Source organism: Eubalaena glacialis, chromosome 1 (assembly GCF_028564815.1).
Source record: "Eubalaena glacialis isolate mEubGla1 chromosome 1, mEubGla1.1.hap2.+ XY, whole genome shotgun sequence".
NCBI classification, from domain to species: domain Eukaryota; kingdom Metazoa; phylum Chordata; class Mammalia; order Artiodactyla; family Balaenidae; genus Eubalaena; species Eubalaena glacialis.
In genome coordinates, this window is record NC_083716.1 from 185,109,875 (window position 1) to 185,135,836 (window position 25,962).

General features: G+C 40.3%; 1 protein-coding gene across 8 annotated transcripts in view; it reads left to right on the forward strand.

Annotated features, from left to right (window-relative positions):
* Positions 1-25,962, forward strand: part of OSBPL6 (oxysterol binding protein like 6) — a 210,344-nt gene that overhangs the window by 25,529 nt on the left and 158,853 nt on the right. The window contains exon 1 of one of the 8 annotated variants that reach the window (XM_061202536.1): positions 25,555-25,574. The exons of the other annotated variants lie outside the window; for them this stretch is intronic. The gene's annotated coding sequence lies outside the window, so the exon portion shown is untranslated. Of the gene's footprint in view, positions 1-25,554; positions 25,575-25,962 lie in introns of those variants that run through there. 8 annotated transcript variants of the gene reach the window in all.

Here is a 25,962-nt window from a genome sequence, read left to right on the forward strand (position 1 = left end):
GGAAGACTAATGTAGTCTTGTACACTGGACATATAAATGACCACTCTCTCCTGGGATGGAGCAGAGGCTCAGACAAGGACTGGGGTGAAGATGGTCATCTGAAGCCAATCTGCCAAGTCCAAATGGGGTGTGACTACATGGATAGACCAAGAGATGAAGTCAGGGAGGTCCTGAACCACCTAGAAAATCCTGGGAAGGTCAGGCAGAGAACCTGTCTGTGTACAAATAGGGGAGTAGCTGCATGGCTTTTGATATGGTTTCAGAGACTTTGGATAATAGTGTGTCCTGAAGGGCCAAGGGCTCTCAGTCTTCGACTAATATCTGACCTTGCCTCTCAGGTTGTCGCTGGCCTCAGAACCACCTTTTCCCTCAGGGCTCCTGCCAGAACATAGTTGCTTCCAGCACTTGCTGCTTACTTCTGACCACGGCCTCACGTCATTTTTGGTAGGGAATCCCTAACCCTCCTCTATCCCTACAGCCCTGCTAGGGCTGAGTCTTTGCCCTACCCCCCCCGATGTGTCCCCCACATCCTCATCTTTGGGTTTGGATCTGTCATGTGGCAGCCACTGGCCCCGACTCCCAACTGCTGCCCCATCATTACCCCTCTGCCCACATTCCCAGTCTGGAGCCAGATGAGTCCTTTTCCTGCTGCTAGTAGGAGTGGCATCTTTGGCCACTCTGGGACTGCTGCCGAGGAAAGATACACCTTTGGAATACTAAGTTGTGCCCAATGTATTTAATTCACAAAAGCATTGTTATAAATGGTGGTCAGAAGTTCTAGTTAAACTCTTATGGTTTAGCATACGGCCTGGGCTCCACCATTTATAACACAACTTTTAAGGAAAAATGGGTTTCAGTTTCAGGTAGTAGACTTGGCACAAGTTCCCATTGATAAGATGGGGGCTGCCTTGTAACAGCATGCAAAGGAGGAAAAATGTCATCATCAAATATTCATTAAGTTCCCGCTGTGCCTCATGCTCTTGTAACTGCTGGATCTGTGGGCCTCCGCTGGGCCTGTTTTTCTAAGACATAATAAGGCACCTTACAGATTGCCCTCTGAACCTCAACACACTGTAGAGCTTTCTCTGACATATCTTGTATTGTACTAATGGGGAGGATTCCTAGTCTGAGAAAGTGCAATTTTAATTTAAATGCGTCCTTTCCTGGAGCCTAAATTTATTTAGTCACTGAGCCTGCAGTAATTTGTGTGATGCTTTTGGGGGCTGGGGCACTCTTCTTAGAGCTTTATAAAATTGGTACTTCCTATCGGTTCAATGTTTTCTTTCAAGTGAGGCACTCTTAGAATTATGTGGCACATAGTGATTTTCAAAAGATTAAAGCAGTGTGTTCTAATGTGAGCCTTGCAACTAATTGCCTCAACTAATTATACATAAAGGACCAAGTCATTAGTGTTAATAAGAAGTGACTTCGGAAAGTACAGTTTGACCCAAAGACTGAATAACTATTGCTAACAGTAATCAGTGAGGTGGTATCCATTGTAGAAAACACCTTAGCTGGAAATTATTCATGTCCGTTCAAATTAGGTTTTCCCTAAGTTGTTACCATATTTTTAAAAATTTTATTTTATTATTGTTATTATTATTTTAACATCTTTATTGGAGTATAATTGCTTTACAATGGTGTGTTAGTTTCTGCTTTATAACAAAGTGAATCAGCTATACATATACATATATCCCCATATCTCCTCCCTTGGTTACTATTTCCTCTTCAGTGAAAAATGTACACCTTTTTGAATGTGGAGGCTGAACTAAAATGGCTCCTGGAAAAGTTTTTTATATAAGTGAATGTGCACTCTGTGAACGTGGATCTTCTCGACTGCTCCTCTTCAGGATTTTCTTCCACCCACTTAAAATGTCTGTGCTCCCAGGGCCCTGTCTTAGGTCTTCTTCCCTCCCTGTACTCCTTCCCTATTTGACCTCATCAGGTTCTGACTCTGTGCTAGCAAATCCCACATTTACTTATCTGGGCCAGGTATCTTCTGGATACCAGATACACATTTCCATGTGGATATCTTACAGGAATTACAGACTTGTGCATGCCTGAAACAGAGCCGTGATCTTTTCTCCCAAATCTGCCCTCTCCCCCCAGCCCTGGCTTCTCAACTTGGGAAATGATCCAATGCAACTCCATGTCCTGTTGATTTCTTCCAACCATCTCTCTCCATCCCCATCACCTTGCCCTTGTCCATGCCCCCATGGGCATGTTCTTCCCAAATCTAGTTTGCCTCCTTTCAAATTATACACAGCTGCTAGAAAAATATTAAAGTACATACCTGATCATGTCACTGTCTGCTTTAAAGTGTGCAATGATTACCCCTTGCTCAAGATCAACATCTTTCATTAGTGTTAGGCCATTTGATCTTGTATGCTCTTATCCCTAATTCACAACAGCTCAGACTCACTGGCCATCTTTCAGGTGCTTGAAATCATCTAGGTCCTTCCCTGCACAAGGCCTTTGTACAGATAGTTCCCTGGGCAGATAGTTCCCTGGACCTGGGATGCACTTCCTCTTATGCTCTGCCTGGCTACTGCCTACCTACCCTTCTAGTCTTAGCTGCAGTGTCATTCCTCAGTGACATTTCCAAAATCCCTCCCCAACTGATTAGATTCCCCTACTAAATATGCCAACAGCATCCTGTATTTCCTAGCACTCATCGTAATTATAATTGAATGAGCATTTGTATAATTACTGTTTTGATGCCTGATTCTCCTACTAGCCTGTAAACTCCCTGAGAGCAGGGACCATGCCTGTCTGGCTCACCATTCACTCCCCAGTGCCTCTCATTACAAATATTTGTCAAATGAATGTATAATGAATACGGTTGGACGGAAGCCGTGGCATATGTTATGTGTATTTGTACTTACGTTTGAATATGGGGTATCTGATGTTCTAGGACTTGAACACTTCCCACTCCATAATGAAGCAGTACTGTGAAAGCCTTATTTAGATCTTGTTAACTGTTCAGCTGTTGCACACTCTTTCCCCCTCTATTCTAGAAGTAGATTGTATCTGTCAAGGTTCTACCAGAGAAACAGAACCAGTAGGAGAGAAGAGATTTATTGCAGGAATCAGCCTTCTCACGTGATTGAAGGGGCCAGCTAGGCAAGTGCAACATCTATAAGGCAGGAGGTCAGGAAAGGCAGGCTGGAATTCTTGGGCATAGGGCACAGGAAGGCTGCTGTTCACAGGCAGAATTTCTTCTTCAGGGAAGCCCCAGCTCCACTCTTCAGGCCTTTCAAGTGATTGAAGCAGGACCACCCAGATTATTTAGGATGATCTCCCATACTTAAAGTCAGCTGATTATGGACTTCAATTACATCTACAAAATACCTTCATAGCAACACCTAGATTGAATTGAATAACTGGAAACTGTAGCCTGTAGCCAACTTGACACGTAAAGTTGACCATCAAAGAAAACTTTGATGGAAAGCACCAGTTTAAAAACAATTAACTTAAAAAAAAAACCCCCACCAAACTTGGCACTTCTGGGATGGAGAATGGTAATTAAATATTTATTCAGTGGGCTTCTTATTTGCTATGGAAATAATGCCTATTTTAAAGAGATTTTTACCTGTTCTGCTGAAGTATTCCAAATAACCTCATTACTATCCAAAACAAATTTGTTACTACCTCAAGTGTGAATCAATAATAAAATTCTAGGAAAATTGGCTCTTTTGTGTGTAGTGCTTCTAACAAGTGGACAACTGTGTCTTCTCAGGTGACTTTTCATTTATTGACACAGCCAACATTTACTGAGCACAGAGCTGGGCAGTGGAGATACAAGAAGAGGCAGAATACTGCCCTATATTTTGAAGCCTTGTAGTGGATTTAAGTAGACAAATAGGTAATCAAATAATTGCAGGCCTGGAGTTCAGTGGGGTTGCAGTATGGAATGCTATGTAGATGTGGTTTGGTGCCAGAGTGTGAAGTGCCCTGAGCGCCAAGCTTGGGGATCCATCTTTATTTGTCTGGATCCTCTCTGTTGAGGAGGGGCATGTTCATATTATTTAGGAAGAGGAATCTGGTGTGGAAGTGAGGGAAGGAGAGAATGTTAAGGGCAGGAGTCTAAACCAGAAGCTAGATTTTAGCACTAGCAGTGTTTATCAACTGAGTGAGGGAGAGAGAAGATTTGAAGGTGACGTTGAGGTTTATTGCTCTAAAGATGGGGGCTATGACAAGATGAGTAATGGGGGTGGATGGTACCAGAGGAGGAATGGATATTTAGTGCTGAGGCAGGTAAAAAGATGAAAGCTAACACCTGCCACTGACTGAGCTTCTGTACTAGGTCTGGTGAGTTACACCCATTATCTCATGTCAGTTGAGATGCCAGTGTGACTTCTAGCCCGTATGAGATCACCTAAGGAGTGTCCTGAACCAAGGAGGATGTTTGAAGAAGATGCTTGGTGTCTAAGATTCTTTTTTAGGTCTTCTGCCTTTTTATAGAGGATAATATAGGTACTCCATTTTGAAAGTTACCTGACAGTGGATTCTAAGAGGTCTGTTTATAATTAAAGATGAATGTCAGCTAGTAGATATTGGAAAAGAAAAAAAAAAGCTAACATTCATGAATGATTTCTGTGTTGTCTTACAACTCCCAAATCAAATTGAGAAAGCAGAGTTTTTTTGGCACTGAACATACCTCTGGGTATGTGAAATTGTATTCACTAAATCTGCTTTCCAAAAAGGCAAGTGCATTGAGGATATGGGGAGGGGGAGGGGTGAGATGTGACAGGGTGAGAGAGTGTCATGGACATATATACACTACCAAATGTAAAATAGATAACTAGTGGGAAGCAGCCGCATAGCACAGGGAGATCAGCTCGGTGCTTTGTGACCACCTAGAGGGGTGGGATAGGGAGGGTGGGAGGGAGGGAAATGCAAGAGGGAAGAGATATGGCAACATATGTATATGTGTAACTGATTCACTTTGTTGTAAAGCAGAAGCTAGCACACCATTGTAAAGCAATTATACTTCAATAAAGATGTTTAAAAAAAAAAAAAACAAAAAAACAAAAAAACAAAAAGGCAAGTGCAAGGGGCTGTCACGGATCAAATCTGGAAAAATTGGAGCATTAAAATAAATAATGTGGTAATATATTATAAACCATGAACTGAAATAAGATTTAATGAATCTATATTGATCAGTAAATGAATGGGAGTGGGGGAGGGTAAGCTCTTACTAACAGGAGAATGCCAACCAATAAATGTAGATGGGTAGAAAACAGGAAAATCATCATTTGGCAAACATCACAGTGATGATTGATGAAGGCAGGAATTGTCAATGGATGGGTGGAGGTTTGATGAAGAACAGATATTGGCATAGTCTCATAGTATTTTCCACAAAATACTCATTAATTACAAAGAAGGAAATGGTGACTTTATGGTGAAGACTGGCAGACACAAACTTGTCCAGGTGATCAAGGTTAACACCATCAATGATGGGATGATCTGACATCCTTGCCTCCTGATGTGATGCACTGAAAAGAGCACAGCATCATTTCGGTGGTCTTCTTGCAAGGAAAACATGGCCTGAATCCATAGTCACATTGAATCCTCACAATATTTTGGAGCAGGTGTTTTTAATCTCCATATTACAGAATAGGAAATTGAAGCACAGAAGTTGAACAATTTACCCAAAATCAAAAATGGTAAGTGGCAAAGCCAAGTTTCAAAATCCAAGGTGAATTTCTAAACTTGTGGTGTTTCAATCCTACTATAAAGCCCATGGGTGTTAGTTCCATAACAATTGGGTTCTACAGATAGTGCCTTAGGGTCCAAGGGTGACATTTAGATGAGTATCAATAGGGAGCCACAGATAATGAGTCTTGTATTGCTTATTACACTAGTAGTGGGGGGAGGGAAAGCTGAGTTTTATGTCAGCATCTGAATGGCTGGTTCTTAGTGAGTAATTATCTATAATCAGTGCATGTTGCTGCTGAAAGCCATCCCATCGGACCACTTTCCGGCAAGATTCTCTGTTGGGAGTGGAACAGGAACTAATTATGCACTATTAAATCCAAGACCCATTTCATATTCAGAGGTTCCAGTGGTAAACCTCACATGTCAGGAGCAATTAGTGACCTTGTGACATGTCATCTTCAGTATGCCGAACTGTGGACAATAAATCCTAGCAGGGTGGATGGATTTAAATAACTACCTCCGCCATCACCCTAGTGCCATCTGAGCAATGCTATTTCAAGGCAGCAAATTCAGGACATTCTCCTAACTAGTATTATGAAGATTTCAGAAATGTGGGAATATAGTTAATTCTGAAAGTTTTCAGATTTTGAGTGCCTAGGAAAGGGGACAGAGATATTGGGCAGAGGATGAAGTCACGCGATATGGTCTACGAGCTGATCATGGGGACACTGCTCCCATGCAGCTCCAATAGAATGACTGCCGTGTGCCGATGAAATCTGGGCACACACATAACCAAAAGGTCGGATGAACAGGCTTGGCCAAGACTTGGCCAAGGAACTAAGTTCTGTTGTGCTAATTGACTATCTTGGATTAATGGGAAGTATTTAAGTTGAAAAATGAGCAAACTTCTAACTGGAATTTGATACCTTTGTTTATAAAATATATTTCATATTCTTATTCTATTTTATAGAGAAAAATGAAGAAATTAAAACATATTTTTTTTAGAAGTAAAATGTGGTGTTGCAGAAGCATCATCAGTATACACAGCCTTACTGTCACTTGTGGTTCTGCTTCTTTTGCTGACATTAGGATTATCTCCTGAAGTGGGATTTTCCTGTTGATTTTGGATTTTTGCATGCTGCTGAGACACTCCATGGGAAAATGCAGTTACAGGAAGTTGCTAATGTGTGGCTGAGCAGTGAAAGCATCTGAAAAAAAAAAATTGCTCTTGTGGGATAACTGGACTGTATCCATTAAGCCAGGTTCTGCCCCAGAATGCTGGCTCCGTTATGGGCTTAGGTCAGCGGTAATTGACTCTTCAGCCCACAGAGGCAGCTCAAGGAATCCCTGTGGTAAAGAACCTCTTTGTCTCCTCTCCATTCTGGGGCTTGGCTATTTCAACTAGACTATTCACATCGACTGTAAATTCTAACCACCACAAAACAAGCCTCTGGAAGTCCCGATTATGCACAGCTGAGAGATTGCCACTTAGCAAATGCCTAAGAAAACAAGAGAGAAAAGAAAAAGAAAAGAAAGAAGAAATATAAACCTGAATAAAAATAAAAATAAAGAATTTGAGGGGCATCAGTTCAATTTGGGTGGGCATGGAGTATTGTCAGCTGTTGTAGTGCGGGGTAGAAGCATCACTAGGGAATACCTAATAAGCACACAGTACTATTTGAAGGAATGCATTGTAAACTGAATACATAGCCTGTTAATAAATGAGTCTGTCATTATTGAGTGAAACTGAAGGACACATCCTGCATCTACCCTGCAAGGATAGATGAAGCTATGAGCATGCTTTCTTGGAAATGTAAATTCTAAGATTATTTAATCCTAAACCTGTTTGTTGGGTGTGTGTGTGTGTGTGTGTGTGTATGTGTGTGTGTTAAAAAATTTTCACTCTCCTTTTCCAAGTAATAAACTTCTAAATAGCCCCGTGATGACATTAGCTGATCTTCAGTTTAAGGATAAAAGTTAATACTGTCCATCAGTCAAGTACAGTGTATTCTTACAGAGACGTGGGTTAAGTTTGCAAAGGTGTGGCTTTGATTAGGGAGTGATACTCATAGGATAATTGATTCAGTCAGCCAGCCATGTTTTGGGGGGTGGAAGGGAGCTGGTTTCACAATTGATGATGCATGAGGTAGCAAACTTGAGATATTTTTACTTGGCAGAACAGGTGAAAATGAATGGTTTTGCTTTCCTGAGCCCAGATCTATACTGTCAAGTGACCCCTCGTAGGCACAGCATTTAAATTGTCCCCACTAGAGTAAACCACCACGGGGCCTTGGATGAAAAATCCTCTGTTAGCTCCCACTCGCAGATCCCACGTTCTCTGTTACAGTGTTGGCTTTTTTCTGTTTTTCTATGGTGTGCATTGGGATTGGAGGGGAAGGAAGGAAGACATTTGCTAAGGAAGTCACCCTTATGGAGCCTGTAACCAGTGATGGTTTGTAGCATGTTCCCTCTAACCCCACGAAGTTCTGATTCTGTGGTTATGTCAGCGAGCAACCCTAGGCTACAGCTTTCCCAGGTACCATCTTGGCTTCTAGGAATTGATGCTGGTGATGTCATTTTAGTCTCTTGTCCATCCATCTACCTAAAATCCATAGATGTTTAAGGACCTTCTATATTCTAATTCGTAGAGACTCACATATTACAAAGAGATTTAATAATGCTGGCCTAAAGCAAATTTGCTGAAAAAAATAAAACAACCTTGGTATGCATGAAAGGTAGTTACAATTTCTTTTTAACATTTCAAACTAAATGTTATGGGAGGTAGTATTTTTCATGCCAGAAAAAAAAAATTAGATAGAACCTCCCCCAGGAAATAAAAATCCCTCATAATCCCACTCTCCAGATTTGGTGTTAAATACCCAGATAACATTTGGTGTTAAATACCCATATTTTCTTCCCTAGGATTTATTTTCCTATATATCATTTACTTATTTTCTACAAAAATGGACACATACTACTTTATAAACCTCTCCCTTTACTTACCCCTTGCTGCAACCAGAGAAAGTATTTGAACTACTGTTCCATATTGGTGACTATATTTACATCATCACTTAGAATGGCTGTGAAGCCTGCGCTGGTTGTGTCTTATTTTTTGCTATAATAAGCAATACTGCAATCAACATCTTTGTACACATGATTGGGCACTTGCCTGATTATATACTTAAGATAAACTCTTAAATATAGAATTTATTAGATCAAAGCAGAGCCTATGTTGAAGGCTTAGGAGACTTGTTACTAGAGTGCTTTCCCAAAAGTTTATTCTGATTCCTTATTAATCTGTTACGTGAAAAGTGGTTTCTCATTGTTTTAAATTGCATCTTTGTTTTTCAGGCTGAGCATTTCTCTGTATTGTATTGGCCATTTGAATTTTGTGGTCAATTGGCTACTTCGCTTTTCCCGTTTTTCTATAGGAATATTCCTGTTTTGGCTACTGTTTTGTGAGAGCACTTCATGTATTAGGGACATGGATTTCTTCTCTGCATTGTAGGTATTTTCCCTGCTAAATTGGAATTTTGATTGAGATTTAAGCAAGTGTAACATTAATTTGGTGGGTATGAGCATGCTTTTCAATGTTGAGTCTTGCTATTTGAGAGTAATGTTTTAAACACTTCTGATCTAAGGGAATTATGAAAAGTAAAAGGGTACAGAGTGACTTTTTCCAGGCCCTTCCATTTATTGCCTTGCCTCAGGGTAGAACTCTTCCTAAATCATTTGAGAAACTGAGTAGTTAAAGTGTTTTCACCAGCTGAGTGATTGGATTCCATCTGGTTGGTTTTTAAAGTGTTCTTTTTCATGATTTTAGCACACTCACCTATTGTGTTCCTTCTCTAAGCTGGTATCTTTGGCTCTTTGAAATAGTCTGTTTGCGTGGGTCCTTATGGCTTTGGGAGTCTGACAGTTTTATGATTATGCAAATGTTATTGAGATTATCTTGATGGATGCTCCCTGAGCCCTTGGCTGACTGCACAGAGACTGCGCCTTTAACTGTCGCAGGGTTGGCTAGTGTGACCTTCACATCAGGCTGCGTAAAACATGCTTGCCAGGCATCCTAGGACAATTTGGAGCGGTTGCCTGGGTAACCTCACTTGCTTCTAATTGAATGCCCCAAGTCCCAGTGGGAATGCCACATCTGAAGGGAGGAACTCTGTCCTTAGAGTAGCAGCAGAAGTACATTTGTCTGTTTTAGGACACTCTACTAACGTTGAGGGCAGGTGAGGTTTATGCCATGATCTGATGATGAACTCAGGGAAGGGAGAGAATGAAGGAAAGAAAAAAGGGAATCAAGAGAACAGGGACAGAAGAGAGGCCGGAAGGAGAAGGTTGCATTGAAGTCAGTGGTAGAAATCAAGTAATAAATACGAGCAAATGGTTCATGCATAAGAAAACGCTATAGCCCAGAGTGAGCAGAAAGGCATTGAGAATGAAGACTGAAAAGTTACGCTTAGGAAGAAAATCCGTGGTCAATAAATGAATATCTGGGGAGACAAAAAGAATAGTGGAGGGACTTCCCTGGTGGCGCAGTGGTTAAGAATCCGCCTGCCAATGCAGGGGACACGGGTTCGAGCCCTGGTCCAGGAAGATCCCACATGCCGTGGAGCAACTAAGCCCGTGTGCCACAACTACTGAGCCTGCGTTCTAGAGCCCACGAGCCACAACTACTGGGCCCGTGTGCCACAACTACTGAAGCCCGTGCACCTAGACCCCATGCTCCACAACAAGGGAAGCCACCGCAATGAGAAGCCCGCACGCAGCAACAAAGAGTAGCCCCCACTCGCGGAAACTTGAGAAAGCCTGCGTGCAGCAACGAAGACCCAATACAGCCAAAAAAAAATTTTTTTTTTAATTAAAAAAAGAATAGTGGAGACTTCTGAGAAGTATACAATAAAAATATTTTTTTCACTGAAACAGACTTGTATATATGGTGTATTTGATCAACTCTGCTTTAAGGAACTAATATTGTTTTCTTTCCAGTACTCTCCATTGTAGCCTGAATAAATCATGAATGATTTTTCTGGAATCAGAATGACGCCACTCAGAATCATAGGACACACTTTTACTTGTTACTTTCATGAATCAAAACCATTATAGATTTGAAACTAGTATAGTTAAAGTCCGTTTTTTTTTTTGTTTTTGTTTTTTAAACAAAACATCTGTAGTATTCCAGGATGGTTATTATGACAGGTAGCAGTGTTTTAGCTGCTCAAATAAGCGGAACACAGGCTCAGGTAGAAAGGCATTGCGTGGTCCTGGGAAGAAAGCCTAGCTGGGGATACCAGTGAGCTGACCATTCTCTACTCTCAGAACCCTCAGTCAGCTGCTTAATTCGTCCTATTAAAAAAATGTCTGTGACTCACTCCTGAAATACCCAGAACTGCTCGTAAGAGCCCCCCTTTTGCAGATCTCAAACCAGGTGCAAGAGAGATGCAAATTTTACTCCAGTTGAAACTGGCACATTTAGCACTTGATAAAATGTGCTGTCCAAGGTAGTCCTTCAGTCAGTGTTGGATAGTGACAGTGTAGTCCAGATTTCAGGCCCTTGGAAAACTTAAGCTTTGCTCGGGTATTTTCTAGAGATTGGATTTTCTAGTTGCAGATAATCATGGTTTCAGTCAGAGAACTGGCGGGTAAGGGATGGCATATTCTAAAGGTTTAACTGAGGAGCATTTAGTGAAGGAATGATTGAAAGAGGTGAGGACAGGATCCAGAGAACCCCCAAGTACCCTGGAGCTAGCAACTGTGGAAACTGTGACTGTCTCTAGGTCAGAAGGAACGAGGAAGGAAGGAAGCAGTGTTCCTGGGACCCAGTGAGTGAAAGCTCTGGCCATGGAGCTGTAAGTGTAGAAGCAGCTATAGCCAGGACAGAAGCAGGCAGGGAGATGGGGATGAGTGTAAATACCTTGACTCCTCTCTCCTCTCCTCTCTTCTCTGATCTCCTGCTGGTGTCTTCTGTTAGCCACATCCATCTGGAAGCTAGAGGTAAGGGATCTTGGGTGATGCAGTCTATAGAGGTCAGCTTCCTGGAGCGCAGAGAAGGGCAAGAGAAGGTTGGATAATGGTTCTGGAAGTGGGTGGCAAATGGAGAATAACTAGCATGGTGTGCAACTTTCCTCTGTTCTCTAAGGATCTCTTTTACCCTTTGAGAGCATAAGTATTTAGAAGAGAAGTTATTTATAAAAGAATGCCATTTGTAGGAGCTGGCAGTAGAACAGGAACACCAATCAGTCTTATGATTTTCCCAGTTGACTACTCCCTTGCTTGTGCTACATCGAGTCTAGTGCATATTCTACAATTGCTGTTATTTCTTTAGGCGTGTCTCTCCCCCTCTAAACTTCAGGTCCTTTGGATTATGAACTTCCTTTTATTTGTCTTGGTCTCCCCAGCATCTAGCCAGGTGTCTGGCGTGTAGTAGGGAATTATGTCTTGAGTAAATGATGGAATGACTGCTTCTAGCCTCTTTCAAGATAAATTGGACTTCTGTAGTGTTTTTCATAGTTAAACAGTTAATCCTCTTTCTCCAGTGCTGGGTCTTCTGCACTATTCTTTTTCAGCGAAAAGTAGGGAGAATTCAGGAATCTCAGCTCCCTACCAGCTGAAGCTCTGGCATTGTTAGTGACCACAGTAGAAATACTTCTGCTCTCATTGTGAACCATAAAATAACAGTTTCATTGAGCATCTCCTGTGTGACCAACACGTTTACTGATCCTTATACTAAGTATGAGACCATTACCCATAGAACATGTATGGGGAACAATCTAAAACTCAATGAGGCTTGAGCGTGGTGGTGCCAGTCAAATGCAAAAGGTTTAAAGAGAAGAGGGATCAGTGATAACTCTGTTGTAGACTAAGTTAATTCTTAGTTTGACCTTAAAAATACGTATAAGGTTAGAGGAAGGAGGATGAACTTGCCCTACCATATATCAAGACCTGTTATGAAGTTATAGAAATTTAATGTGGTACTGGCACTAGGACAGGTAATTGACCGGTAGAATAAAATAAAAAGCCCAGAAACATGCTGTATTAGTCTGTTAGGGCTGCCATACAGAACAGCACAGACTGAGTGGCTTAAACATTAGAAATTTATTTTCTCACAGATGTGGAGGCTGGAAGTTCAAGATCGGGTGATGCTGGGGTTGGTTTCTGGCGAGGACTGTGTCCTTGGCTTGCAGATGACTGCCTTCATGCTGTGTCCTCACATGGCCTTTTCTCTGTGCATGTACTCCCCTGGTGTCTTTTATTCTTCTTATAAGGACACCAGTCCTATTGGATTAGGGCCACACCCTTATGACGTCATTTAACGTTACCTCCTTAAAGGCTGTATGTCTAATTACAGTCACATTGGGGGTTAGTGCGTCAACATATGAATTTTGAGAGAACACAGTTCAGACCGTAACATGTGCCTACACACAGGTTTAGAACTTTGGTATATGTCAGATCAGTAGGAAAAGGAAGGGCTATTCAGTAAATAGAGCTGAGAATAAATGGTTATCCTTAGGAGAAAAGATGAAAACAGATCCTTGCTTCATACCCTATACTAAAAAAAAAAAAAAAAAAATCAACTCCAGAAGGATCAAAATCTTAAATGCCAGAAAAAAACCCACAAAACTTTAAGACTTTAAACTTGGTCATAGGAAAGGATTTCCTAAGGTTGTTTTTTTTTTAGACTTTTAGTCTTCAAAGAAGGAGATTTCTTCAGACACAAAAAACATTTACTATAAAAGAAAGATTGACAAATTGGACTATATTAAAATAAAGAATTTTTAAAATCTAAACAAGCATTATTGAAATTATATGATGCCTGTTATTTGCTTCAATATAATTTGTTGGAATGGAGGGGAAATAGGGATATAGATGAAACAAGACTGACCATGAATTGATCTTTTTTGAAATTGGGTGATGGGTACATGGGGTTCATTATACTAGACACACAAAAGATGAAAGGATTAGTAGACTATACAAAGAAGTTCAACCAATCAAGGAGAAAGGCATGAATAGCCCACTAGAAAAATGGACAAAGGATATGAATGGGTATTTTATTGATACAGACAAGGAAGCACATATGGCCAAGAAATATACCCAGTATGTTCAACATCATTCGTGATTTGGAGGGAAATACAAGTCAGGGCCAAAATGAGGTACCATTTTATACCCATTCAACTGGAAAAATTGAAAGGTGTGTTAATATCAAGTGCTAGGGTGGATGGGGATCTGGAGGATCTTCTACCCTGCTAATAAATTGGTGCAGCTACCTTAGAAAATGGTTCTGGCATTATCTCATAAAGTTTACCACATTTCCAACATTTTGCTTTCAAGTATATATGTAAAAGAAATTCTTGCACATATGTACAGAAATATTTATGGTAGCACTGAACACAACATCAGAAACCTGGGAAACCCCCAATGTCTGTGGGCAAGAGAGTAGATGAATAAACTGTAGTATATTCACCCAGTGGGAGATAGGCCACAGTCAAAATAAAGTATAATGAAAGAGTTGCAGCATAGATGTTTTAACAATATAAAATGAAAAAATTCTAAAAATATTACATATAGTGCTCTTTTCTCAAAATTTAAAAGCAGCTAAAATCAAAAAAAAAAAAAACAACTAAAATCATAACCATGGTTTTTAGGAATACATGTAGATGAGATGATAATATATAGAAAGGAAAGCAGTAGAATATTGAGTGCGGGATTCAGGATGGTTGTTACCTCAAGAAGTGGGAAACAGGAGGATAAGACTGGGAGGGCTATTTGGGTAGATAAGTTATTGTCACAGTTATTGTTCATGGTTGCATATTACAATATTAGATGTGAAGAATGAGTGAATGAGGGCAGCATGTGTGGCCCAGAGATGTGAATGTGTTCATATCAAAGATAGTGATTAATCCAATTCTGTGCAATTGAGGTTGAATAAAACAAGAAAAAGGATTAGGATGAGTAGAAAGGGAACAGTAGCATAGTACATTTACCACCAGAAACTGGGAAATTGTATATTTTGCATAGGAGGATAACAGGGTTCAGGCTAAGTAGCTATTACAAAGAGACTGCAAACAAAACTAACTGCTCATACAAGATAGAAGATCTCTCTCCCACTTTCTCTTGCTTTCACATGATAATTTAGATCCTCACCATTCAATAAAAATATAATGTGAGCCACTTATGTTACAATATTAAATTTCCTTGTAGCCACATTAAAAAAGAAAAAAGAAAAAGTGAAATTAATTTTAATAATATATTTTACTTAATCTCAATATAATCAATATAATCAAATGTTATTCCAGCATATAATCAATATAAAAATTATTAATGAAATATTTTATATTTTCATTTTAATAAGTCTTCACAGTCTTATATGTATTTTATACTTATAGCACATGTCAACTCAGACACTAAATTTTCATCAGAAGTACTTGATCTGAGGGTTCATAAAATATACAGTTGAAAAAGTAGTTTCACATACCCAAGATGTTCTAAACATAGTTAAAAGTTTTCCACTAACTGCGTCAAGCATTGGTATTTAAGATAATTAAAATTAAATAATATTAAAGATTCGGTTCCTCAGTCTCACTGAGGAAGGGCTCAGTAACCACATGTGGCTAGTGGCCATCCTAATGAAAGAGCAGTTCTAGTTCATTAGTTAGCAAGATGTGCTCCCCCAGCCTCTCCCACCAGATTGGCAGCCTTAATATCACCTTGGACTTGATAGAAATGCAAAGTGTAAGTCAGAAATTGGAGATGGGCCCAACACTCTGGGTTTAACAAGTCATGCAGGTGATTGTAATATATGCTGAAGTTTGAAAACCACAGATATAGAAGCCATTCAGAGACCAATGCTCTATTACCTTGTTGCTCTCCAATCACTTATAGTATTGGCTTCATCTACAGAGTAGAAGCTAGCTGATTAGACCACTTTTGCATCCTACCTGTAGGAAGGTTGGGAGCTGGGGAGAGAGGAATATAGTGGGCAAGCAATTTCCTTTTTTAAAGGCTGAATTGCACACATCTTTCTGCTCCGATTCCATTGAGTAGAGAGAGCTGAGTGGCCATACCTAGCTGCAAGGGAGGCTGGGCACTGTAGACTGGCTGGCTGATTCTGTGCCAAGCTAAAATTTGTGGAGGTGGGGTGGTGGAGGAAGTTCTGTTCCTGAAAGGAAGAAGGGGAGAATGGACACTGAAGGCAATTTGCAATCTCACCACAAAAGATGGGTGCAGTTTGATTTATTTTGCAACCTAGGGCTTAGGCTTGGTTTTAGTATTTCATTGGCATATTGGGTTCCTTGGAAAAGTCAAATAGATGAAATATGGAAGCATATAATGCCTAAGGAAGTATTAAAGATGCTATGAAATATGTCTAAACTTGAAAGGTGCCAGAGAGAATTCGAGTTACTAAGATCAGCCCTGACCATCCTCCTTTGAAGTGAAGAAGGCTTTGTGTGGCACATTTGTGGAAGGCAGGACTTACCCTTAGGTATGATTGTTCAAAGAATGAGTATATAATTGTCCCAATTCCGTTCTACATAGATAATTGCCATTAACACTTTGATGTGTCTACTACCTAGACTATAAATATTTTTTAATGAAATTATACTTTCTTGCTCTTTTGTAGTCTGCCTTTCCTGTCTAACTTACAGCACAAATACATTTCATGTCAATAATATAGATCTGCATTGTTAAAGACTACATAGCATCCTGTAAGTTACCTGTAAGTTAATCAGTTCCTGTTGTGGGGATATTTCCATTGCTTCTACTTTGTTTTATAACCAGCACCACAGTGAATATCTATGTACATTTCCACCCACAACAATTCATGAGTGGTCCTTTGCCCACATCCTCACCATCTATAACATCCTCTTAAATCTCTGCAAATCGAATAAACATATTAATAAATTTAAACAAATAAGAGGTTAATCTTTGTTCAAATTTACGTCTTTGACATCCATTTTAGGGTTTCTCGAACTGTGCTCCCACCACCTACGACTGGACACAGGTGTTCTGGGGTTCAGAGCCATAAACTGGGTAAAACAATAGTTAACTTTTCTCACTTCACAGACAAAATAAATTACAGTATAGCTTTCCTCTATTTGAAGTTTTTCTTGTATGTTTTCCTTAAATGTTTACCATGTTTTGCTGTTTGCCTATTCTAGAATCTAGCCTAAGATAACTTGATATCACATAAAGATATATATTACCTTTAAATTTACAAAATCAGTAATTTATGGTGCTTTCTCACGAGTACCTTCACTTGAAAGAGGTTAAGTTCGGACACCTCTAATCCAAGAGGCATAGGGCACTATGGCTAAGGGCAGGGGAAGGCTCTGGATTCAAAGTGCTTGGATTTGAATTCTAGATTTGGCACTCCCAGCTGTATGATCTTGGAAGTTACTGAACCTATCAGAGCCTCAGTGTCCTCATATGTAAAATGGGATATAGTACCTATGTTATAAGGCGGTTGTCATGGTTAAGCATGAAGGTTAGTAGTACCCTTGCCACAGCTCACTAACTAATTATTAGCCACTCTTTTGATTTTCTTATAGAGGAGGAAACTGAGTTACCTAGCTCGTTACTCTCAGGGTTTAAATAGCATGTTACATTTGCCTTTGTTTCTATTGTCTTAAAATCACATGAGATATTGTTCTTTATTTCCAGAACACTGAGTTTCCATTCAGCCCAGTACTTTTTTCTGGATTAACAGCTCCAAACTGGTCTTCCAAAAATAGCCCCAGCAATACCCTTCCTTAGAACCTTTCCATTCAGTGTAGTGGTGGTAGGACCTCCTCCTGGGCCTCAGGTCTTCTTGTTTAACTGCTGTGAGAAACATTTCACAGTGACTCACCACATCTGATCTTTTTTTAACAATCAGATAATTTGAAATAACTGACATTGGATAACAAATCATTATATAAAAAAGATTTCCTAATGGCTTGACTAGAAACTGTCCATGGTGTGCTGCCTGGAATGTATTCGTTTTCATAATATTGGGAACTGTAAATTAATATTTTTCACATCTTACAATTCTTCAAACACTTTCAAAACAGCTGATTCAAGAAACATGTTTAATATTCTGAGTATAAGAATAGCAAGATTTACTTCTTCAGTCTTCAAGTTTGTAATCAGGCCCTCCCGTTTCAGAAAAAAAAAATTGAGAAAATACTCAACAGGAATCCTTGAATCGGCTTCAGAAACAAAATACGCAGTAAAAGTGAAATTAGAAATCAGATAACAACTACTTCGTTGATGAGTTTCTAATTCCTGTTAAATGGCCTTGCTCTCCTGAAGCTTGGCCTGTCGGTTTTGCTTGGCCTTATTTTATCATGGCTGCTTCCTCTGCATAGGTCAGGGCTTCTCAGTGGGCTGCGAGCAGGACACCTTCATTTCTGGCAATTCTGTTTTCAGTGTTAAGCCACCCACAGTAACTGGAATTACTGTGGACATAATTCTTTACTCTAGTTGGTTGTTAAAATATTTGGTGTCAAATTAAAAACCTTATCAGAAGCCAGAGCCCTTAATTTCTCTGACATTTTCAGAGCAGACCTGGGGGGGATCCCTCATCCTCTGGGAATGTAGGGTGGTGATGACGTGGTGGGGGCAGTGACAGGGATTTCAGGTGGATGTTCAGTAGTTGTAGCATGAGTTCTAGCATCATGGGAGATCTGGCCATGGGCAAGCTATTTAATCTCCCTCTTTACCCATCTTTCATAACAGTACCTACCTCATGGGTGGTTGTGTGTATTAAGAAAGATGATCCACTTACGATGAGATTAGTAGCACAGTATCTGGCGTGCAGTAATTCCCTTATGATTACTAGTAATTAGTATTATTATTCACAATAATAGAGACACTGAATTCTAGGGACACTGAAAATACTCTTGCTGACACACTGTTTTATATATTGAGACAGTAACAGTTCTCTAGTGCCAGATTAAGTATTAGTTTATAATACTAATCATAAAGTCTTAAAAACTAATGTTCACTCAGTATTACATTAATAGGAGAAAATGGGAATATTTTCATAACAGTTCTTCATGTTAATTACTGTATATGTCTGAAGTCATATAATTTACTCAGTTTCTATGGTACATGTCATAACACTACTTCAGAAAGTGAAATGTTAATAATAATGACAAAAGCAATAATAACTTTTGCACTTACATCTGAATTAATAGGGAGAGAATGCCTGTGCCATTCAGGTTAACATTGTTGAAGATTTCACAGTTGTAAATTACAAGCTTTGCTGGACTACAGTTCTTTAAAATAAGTAACACTTCAGGCTGTAATATAACCCACCAACTTGTTATCAGTGTGATAGATAGCTAGACAGACAGTCATTTTTTTTTAATTTTTTGTTTTGAGATGATTATGGACTTACAGGAAGTTGCCAAAAAATGTACAGGGAGGTCCCATGTACCCTTCACTCAGTTTTCCCCAAAGGGACCATCTTACATAACTATAGTATAAGGCAAAACCAGAAAATTGACATTGGTACAGTCCACAGAGTTTATTCAGATATGCAAATACTTTTTTCAGTCTATATCTTGTCTTTTCATCCTCTTCATGGGGTCTTTCATAGAGCAAACGTTTTTAATTTTGGTAAGGTCCAATGTATCAGTTTTTCCTTTTTTTATTACTGGGTCATTTTTCTCAAAAGCTGGTCCACACCGCACCTGCTTTGGAATCATCTGAAGTGCTTGTTACAAAGCCCATTTGCTTGGGCCCCACCCCAAATATTCTGAATCAGACTCTCAGAGATGGGGTCTGGTAGACTTTAATTTAAGAAGCTCCTTAAAACCTGAGAACCACTGATTCACAGTTTGGCCTTGGGTTTTTTCCTTCTTGCTCTTCCTTGTCTATGGGTCGTCCCATTCATTCCTACCCCTTGTATTATCAAATATGTGTAGATAACTTCTATACAACCTCTGACGAGCTCCGGAATAGCTGCCTTGCTGGATACTTTCTGCTATTGTACGTAGAAGGTCTTAATAAATAGATTATTGGTTAGATGTTACTTTTCTGGACCCCTATATATAAGATGTAGTAGAGGGCTTCCCTGGTGGCGCAGTGGTTGAGAATCTGCCTGCCAATGCAGGGGACACGGGTTCGAGCCCTGGTCTGGGAAGATCCCACATGCCGCGGAGCAACTAGGCCCGTGAGCCACAACTACTGAGCCTGCGCGTCTGGAGCCTGTGCTCCGCAACAAGAGAGGCCGCGATAGTGAGAGGCTCGCGCACCGCGATGAAGAGTGGCCCCCACTTGCCGCAACTAGAGAAAGCCCTCGCACAAAAACGAAGACCCAACACAGCCATAAATAAATAAATTAATTAAATAAAAAAAAAAGATGTCTTATAAAGTTATGCCAAATTAACATGATTGCCTTGGACAAGAGTGGCTTTAAGATGATTTTAACATATATCTTGTGAAAGAGTGAGAAGCTATGTATTTAAGTAGGTTAGATTGGAAATTGTGCACTCAGAAGAAGAAAAGGGAACACTTCAGTCTTAATCTTTCACAGCTAAAACTCTGCATTTTACTTGGCTGCTTAACCAATATTTGAGTCTTCCGATCTCATTTGACAAAGTACCTGCCTTTTCTTTCTTTCCTCACTGGCTACCGGTAACCGTTTTGAGCAGTTGTCTGCCTCAGCAGCCACATTCCAGTAAAATGTAATCACAGTTCCCACATCTCTCTCGGCTTCACTGTCTCCTCCTCTTTCCTCCCTTTCCCGTGAATCAGCAGATGTGGATGACGTCATCTTTTCGTTTGGCAGTCGGGCCGGTGTTAAACATCGCTGTGCCAGAAGTCAAGTGTGGCAAGCCTGCTTCAGCAGTTTTTGCTCTTATTTAAATTGGTGGAAATTTTGAACAAAGAATTTGAATCATGGAAATTTGGTTAAAAAACCAAAAAGCAACCCAGGGATCAGATATGGGTTAGGAGTTCCTATAACCTGAAACCATGAATCAGTGATGGATGCAATCATTGATTTCATACCATCCTGTGGTGTTTTTCAAAATGCTACTAGTTGGCCAAAATGGGAGTAGGATATTAATGCCTTAAGTTTTTATCAAAGAAATGTTAGATGAGCTCACTTAATCATCTAAGCCCTGTCTTAAACATTAAAAAACTATCATTTTAAGTTTCTTTTTTTACAATACAGCTGCGAAACAATATATACAATATGTGTACACATAAAACCTTCAAAAATGTCCTTGTATTTTCAGATATAAAATTTATTTATAAAATATTATTTAAATTATTTTTGTGTATTTCATATATTTAATTAATATATTTATATAAGTATATAATTTATAAGCTATATACAATTGATAACCTATATAAAAATTTATAAAATCTATAACCCCATGTAGCTGGTATATTACAAAGACTTCTTTGCTTTCTCAGGATATAAATTGCTCTACTTGAGACTGAGCACTGTTCACAGTTCTTAGAGGACCTGTGTTCCCCTCTCATTGGCCTGCTCCTTGGCAGGGAATGGGCTGTGTCTGGAGGTGAGTGAGAGGGTGGGAATGACTCCTTTAAAGAAGACTGGACAACCTTTACCTGGTTGAGCTACTAATCCAGATCATAAGAGCGAAGTGGCACATGCATTACATTTCTGTTTCATTTAATCCCAGCATTTACTTAACATTTCCACATGGAGATCTCACAGGTATCTTTAACTATTTAACATTTTGGTCAAAACCAACCTTTAGATCATCCCCTACTTACCAACTAAGCCTGTGCCTCCTGTCTTTGTGTGAGATATCTCCTCCTTCAGTTAGTTGCTCCAGCCAGAAACCTGGGATCTCGTTTGATGCCTCTCTCGCTCACTGCTCTCCCCCCATATTGAACAGTCCTATCCATTCATCTCCAAAATATATCCCAGACACATCCTCTTCTCTCATTTCCATTGCCATAGCTTTCTCATTTCTTGTCCTCCTCCATTCGTTCTTTTAAAAATACAAGTCCCATTCTGTCTGTACTCTGTTTGAAGCCTTTCACCACCTCCCATTGCACTAGGAAACAAAAACAACAAAGCAAATCCAAATCCTTTATTTGGCGCTGAATTATTTGGTTCTTACCTACAAGCATCACTTCATTTCACTCCTTCCTCCCCTTGCTCACTCTGCTTAAACTCCACTGGTGTCTTTTCAGGTCCGTAGTATGACCAGCTCTTTCTTGCCTCAGAACCTTTGCACATGCTGTTCCTTCTGGCTGGAGTTTCCCCTCCCACTTTGGTCTTCAGTTTTTAGCTTAAATGCTGATTCCTCTGAGAAGCCTTCTCCTCCTCTCAAGTTAAATTCGGTCCCTGTTATTATTTTTTCTCGTAGTACCGTATCTTTTCCTCCTAGCATTTAATATTTGTAATCATATGCTTAGCCGTTTAATTTTTTAATCTGTCTCTCCCATCAGACCATAAGTCCAGGAGAGCAAGGGCAGGTCTGTTTGGTGTAACACCATATCCCCAATTCCTAGCACTGTCTGGCACATAATAGAGGCAGAATATACTGCATGAGTGAACAAATGAATGCCTTTTATAAAAAGAGAATAATAATAATATCACATTCCTGACATTTCCCCCGTAGTGTTAAAGGTAGTAAGTAGATGGCTGTCTTGAATTGAAGGTATTCAATAGCTGGTGCTACTACTCTCTGTTTTTTTAGAGTTTCAATGTGATCCTGAATATCCTGGTGTTTCTATTCAGAGGGAGACTACCGCTTACGCTTATTTCATGGTTCCTGACGCTTGGTTAACGATTTAATTTTAAATCACTACTGAGATTTGCCTCGAATGGAAAAAAAGAATTTTATCTAGGTTGTTTAAAATGTATGAGCCTTACTGTACTGTGTAGAACAGCAAAAATAATTTGCTGCTTTGGTCGTGAAAAAAATGTATTTTCTCCACGTGTGTTATTTTTTCCCCCTACAAAGTGCTAAGTAACAGATCCAGTATTATCTCCGTAATAAGAAGATTTTGATTGAATAGTAGGTAAGGCTCTAGCAGCCATAATTAAAACGTACTTTTCCAGAGTATGCTTTGTTTCAGGGGTAACGGGGATGCAAATATGAAATGACATGATGGATTTGACTGCAGCGACTTCTTACTTGGTGATTCGGCAGTGTGTCTTCCACTGCCAGTGCGTTTCTACCACAGGAGGGCTGTGTGGGGAGTGCCTTTCTCCTTGCTCAGCTGCGCTGTGGTGATTGATTTTTCTCTAGATGCCTTTTCTAGATCCAGTGGCTGAGTATGCTTGGAATATGATTGCTTACCGTTTTCTTCTTAATTTAAAAAAGTCACTGACTGTAATATATGGAAACCTTTTCATAATTTCACTTCTGCTAATTTGAAAATGCTGTTACAAAGCATTTTCTGTTGTTTGCTAGGAGTCTTACTAAAAACTCAGGTTGGGAACCAGGTTTAAGTATGGTGGTGTCCCTGTGTAGTGGTGTGGGACATAGAAAACAATGCAGCCTCACGCTTTCATGAAGAGGAGGCTGGTTCTTAGTCCAAGTCAGTGCGTGGTAAACACCTGGGTACAAAATACTCTGTTAGACCCTGTGTGGAATGCACGCAGATTGAACTAATCCTCCTCTAGTGGGAAACAAGTGTACGTGGAATAACTAGAGCCAATGATTTATGCGCAGGGCTGTTCTGTCTTCAAGGTGCATCCACATATACACTGTTTTGGGGCCTCAAAGCAACCCTATGAAGTAGGCGGGAGCGTGTGTGACTGTTATTGTTCTACCTAATTTACTGATGACAAAACTGAGCTTCAGATGACTTATGATGTGTTCACGGGTATGTAAGTGGTAAGTGGCAGAACTGGCGCACAAAGCTGTGTCTTAGACCCTAAGCTCCCAGCCTAAAACTCCATAGTACACGCTATAGGAATTCAAAGAAGGGGAGGATGTTGGGGTGCTGGCTTGGGGCACCCTACACAGCCCCTGCACTCCTTGCTCTCACAGTTTTGGAAGAGACCCTGAAAGCTGACCTCTTAGCCTCCAACCAGATGCTGGCCCCTTCCTCTCTCGCTCCATCAGTTCTATCCTCTTTTTGGTGTTTCTGCAGTTCTGACCTTACCACTGGTTCTCTCCTGTCTCTCTGCTCCCAGTTTTCCCCTTGATCCAACTTCCCTTTCATGTCACCATCCTCTGTCTCCCTTCTTCCCTTCACTGCGAGAGCATTTCCTGAATCTCCTGTATGAATGCGATTCACCCCTCAACCTGAAACTTACTTATCAATAAGATCCCCAGTGGTGTCTGAGTTCCCGTCTTGGTCCTTCCTCTCCTTGGTCTCCATGCAGCCTGCCTCTCTGGACCAGCCATCATTTCTTGAATGTCTCCTCTTGCGGGTTGGATTCTGGGCACCTTCTCTTTTGGCTGCATTCCTGCTGCTGCTCTGTCTTCCATTGCTCTACCTCCACTCTACCCCTTAAGTATTGACACCTCTAGAGTTCCATGGTCTTCTGAGGCATGAGAACTGAATTATCCATGGCCATCTCTTCATGGCCAGTGGCTACCTTGTCACCAAAAGATGACCACCAGTTCCTGTGCTCTCCCGAGGTTCTGATCTCTACATATCATATCACACTGTGCCCAAAATGGAGCAGAAGTTCTTTCCATCTATTATGGAATCATTCTCCAGTTTCCCAAAATAGAAGCCTTGGTGTCATCTTCATATGGGGTCATCAGGAAACCTTGATGCTTTTCTCTTAGAATTATTTATGTTGGCCTCCTAATTAGCCTCCCTTTCAGTCTCACCCTGCTCCAGAAAGTCTTCCATTCCGCTTCTACAGTTACCTTCCTCTCAATTTAGTCTCATTATATCACTCTCCTGATTAAAGGTCCCTGACTCCCATTTGTCTTCCCTAGAGGGCAAGAGCCAATTCCATTCACAGTGACTAGCAACTGGGCCCTGAATGCAGTAAACACTCAAAAATATTTGTTAAGTGAATAAATCTGGTTCCAATCTCGCGTGTCAACTTTATCTCCCTGTGACCTGCCCCCATGCTGTTGTGTGCCCGACTTCTCACCATTTCCCAAACATCTCCAGTTCTTGACTGTTTCCTGCTTTTGTTGGTTTTATACTTCTATGTCCCTTATTAAATTTCAGCTCAAACCTGTTTTCTCTTGGGTACCTTATAAATTATTTTTCAGTTCTGAAGAAAGCATCCTTTTGTCTTTTTCTTCATTTTCTTTGTTGAATTCAATCAGCTTTCATTGCGTCTCTTCCTTTTTTGTTCTTGTGTATTTCTGTTGTTAATTTTTGTATTTCTGATTCTAGGTGATTTTTAAAAAATTCTCCAAGTGCTTGTGTGAGGATATTTAATTCAGTTTGGAATGTGGTGTTAACGGTTTTCTTCTGCTTCATGGTTTTTGGTGGGGAGAATTTTCAGCAGCTGTTTGATTTTATGCTGAAAGTTTTCTATCGCTAGGCATTTCATGGGTGTGTTTCCTGGTTCAGGAGCTCTCATTTCTGTCAGAGGGACAGTTTCTTTAAGGGATGATGATGGTGGTGGTGATGGACCGTGAGGGTCTGGGGTGTTGCAGTATCCTTAATTTCTCCTTCTAAGGTCCTTCACTGTGATGGCACTACTCCTTCCTTTATTTCTTTTTCATCCAGAAGCAGTACTTCTCTGAGGCCTGGGTCTCTCTCACTTTCAAGCTCTTTCTCGACACATAGCTGGTACTGAGAACTACCAGCTCTCAGGCCTGTGTGTGGTATGTGAGCTCTTGGTGCAGGAGCTTCTTTCCCCCTTTGCGGGTGATTTTGTTTGTTTTTCATCTCCGTGCCCCTGTTCTCCTTTTCACAGAGCTTCCCCACTCTTCACGCTCACTGGTTTCCAGCGGCACCAAAGCAGTAGCAGGAGCTGCATTGGAAATTGGTGTTTATTTCTCCACTCACAGGTAATTTGAAGTTTGTGGTATTCTCTGTCCCTAACAATGCTGAATGGCTTGGGTCTCGTGATCATTTTGCCCTCTTGTTGATTTTGTGGTCTTGGGGGAGGATGTGTAGAGTCATTTGGGTCCATGCAGCTGTCATTGTCCTCCAAACCTGAAAGCTCCTGCAAGGAAAGTTATATTCTCCCCACTTCCAGATGAGAAAACTAAGAAAAGCTAAATGACTTGGCCAAGATTGCACAGATACTACGTACTGGGAGAAAAGGAGACCTTGTTCTTTTGCTTACATCAGAAAACGTTTAATCTCCTGTTGTGAAGCTTATTTATGGTTTGGCAGAGGGTCATTGTAAACTTTCTTGATAAATTTTAAGAGTGCTATGGGGAAGTGAAGGTC